Source organism: Corvus brachyrhynchos, unplaced genomic scaffold (assembly GCF_000691975.1).
Source record: "Corvus brachyrhynchos isolate BGI_N302 unplaced genomic scaffold, ASM69197v1 scaffold1427, whole genome shotgun sequence".
In the NCBI taxonomy this organism is placed as follows: domain Eukaryota; kingdom Metazoa; phylum Chordata; class Aves; order Passeriformes; family Corvidae; genus Corvus; species Corvus brachyrhynchos.
In genome coordinates, this window is record NW_008239091.1 from 24,248 (window position 1) to 26,761 (window position 2,514).

General features: G+C 46.1%; 1 protein-coding gene across 1 annotated transcript in view; it reads left to right on the plus strand.

Annotated features, from left to right (window-relative positions):
• The window catches only part of OXA1L (OXA1L, mitochondrial inner membrane protein), a 7,017-nt gene that overhangs the window by 783 nt on the left and 3,720 nt on the right, over positions 1-2,514 (plus strand). The window lies entirely within an intron of this gene.

Below are 2,514 nucleotides of genomic sequence, written 5' to 3' on the forward strand. Positions count from 1 at the left end.
TTGGTTAAAAAGTGGAAAAAATGGGGATAAAACGGGGGAAAAAGTTGGGGAAATGGGGATAAAAATGGGGATAAAACGGGGGAAAAAAGGCGGGGAAATGGGGAAAAATGGAAAAAAACAGGGAAAAAATGGGGATAAAATGGGGGGAAATGGGGCAAAACCGCCGCGGTATGTAATGGGGGAAAAACGGGGGATAATGGGCAAAAACGGGGAAAAAATGGGGGAGAAAGAATGGGGAAATAATGGGGTAAAAAAAAAGGGGGAGAAAAAAAGGGGAAAAATGGGGAAAAAGGGGGGGAAAGGGGGCAAAACCGCCGCGGTATGTAATGGGGGAAAAACGGGGAAAAAGGGGGGGAAAGGGGGCAAAACCGCCGCGGTATGTAATGGGGGAAAAACGGGGAAAAAGGGGGGGAAAGGGGGCAAAACCGCCGCGGTATGTAATGGGGGAAAAACGGGGAAAAAGGGGGGGAAAGGGGGCAAAACCGCCGCGGTATGTAATGGGGGAAAAACGGGGAAAAAGGGGGGGAAAGGGGGCAAAACCGCCGCGGTATGTAATGGGGGAAAAACGGGGAAAAAGGGGGGGAAAGGGGGCAAAACCGCCGCGGTATGTAATGGGGGAAAAACGGGGAAAAAGGGGGGGAAAGGGGGCAAAACCGCCGCGGTATGTAATGGGGGAAAAACGGGGAAAAAGGGGGGGAAAGGGGGCAAAACCGCCGCGGTATGTAATGGGGGAAAAACGGGGAAAAAGGGGGGGAAATGGGGGGAAAAGGGGGAAAAATGGAAAAAAAAAGGGGGAGAAAAAAAGGGGAAAAATGGGGAAAAAATGGTGAAAAGGGGAAAAAAAATGGGGGGGAAATGGGGGAAAAACGGGGAAAAATGGAGGAAAAATGGGGAAAAAATCGGGTAAAAGGTGGAAAAAATGGGGATAAAAATGGAGAAAAACTGGGGAAAAAATGGGGAAAAACAGAGAAAAAATGGGGAGAAAAGGGGGGAAAAACGGGGAAAAATGGAGGAAAAATGGGGAAAAACAGAGAAAAAATGGGGAGAAAAGGGGGGAAAAACGGGGAAAAATGGAGGAAAAATGGGGAAAAACAGAGAAAAAATGGGGAGAAAAGGGGGGAAAAACGGGGAAAAATGGAGGAAAAATGGGGAAAAACAGAGAAAAAATGGGGAGAAAAGGGGGGAAAAACGGGGAAAAATGGAGGAAAAATGGGGAAAAACAGAGAAAAAATGGGGAGAAAAGGGGGGAAAAACGGGGAAAAATGGAGGAAAAATGGGGAAAAACAGAGAAAAAATGGGGATAAAAATGGAGAAAAACTGGGGAAAAAATGGGGAAAAACAGAGAAAAAATGGGGATAAAAATGGAGAAAAACTGGGGAAAAAATGGGGAATAAATGGAGAAAAAAATGGGGAAAAACAGAGAAAAAATGGGGATAAAAGGGGGGAAAATGGGGGAAAATGGGGGTAAAAACGGGGAAAAAAATGGGGATAAAATGGGGGAAAAGAATGGGGGGAAAATGGGGAAAAACGGGGATAAAATGGGGGAAAGAATGGGAAAAAAAATGGGGAAGAATGGGGAAAAAATGGAGGGAAAATGGGGGAGAAATGGGGAAAAAATGGAAAAAAAATGGGGAAAAAATGCAGAAAAAATGAAGAAAGACAGAGAAAACATGAAAAAAATGGGGGAAAACGGGGATAAAATGGGGGGAAAACGGTGAAAAACTGGGAAAAGAATGGGGAAAAAATGGGGAAAAAACGGGGAAAAAAACGGAGAGAAATGGGGATAAAAATGGGGGAAAATGGGGATAAAATGGGAAAAAGTGGTGAAAAACTGGGGAAAATGGGAAAATGGTGAAAAACTGGGAAAAATGGGAAAAGGGGGATAAAAATGGGGATGAAGTGGGAAAAAATGGGGCAAAAAACGGGGAAAAAATGGGGAAAAACGAAGCTAAAACGGGGAGAAAATGGGGATAAAATGGAAAAAAATGGGGAGAAAATGGGGATAAAATGGGAAAAAACAGGGAAAGAATGGGGAAAAAAACGGGAAAATGGTGGAAAAGGGGTGTGGCTTCAAGGTCTTGGGGTGTGGCCTTAAAAATTGGGAGGTTTTGGTGAAATTTGGGTGAAAACCAGTAAAAAGATGGGGAAAACCCAGTGAAAACTGCTGGGAAGGGGGCGTGGCTTAAGGGTGTGGGGGCGTGGCCTAAGCGGGTGTGACGTCATTGGGGGCGTGGCCTAATTTGGCGTGGGCGTGGCTTCAAATTGAGCCTCAAATGGGGGAAATTTGGTTAAAAACGGGGAAAATGAGGAAATCCAAAGGGGCGTGGCCAATTTTGGGGCCCGAATCACCCCTGATTTGCATGAAAAGGGGCGTGGCCTCCAGCTCACCTTACATGGGCATGGCTTCACTGTGGGCGTGGTCTCCTCTTAAAGGGGCCGCACCCCAGTTTTAATTTTGGGGTGGTTTTGCCCTTTTTTGGCTGGTTTTTGGTGGATGGTGGGGGCGGGGATTTA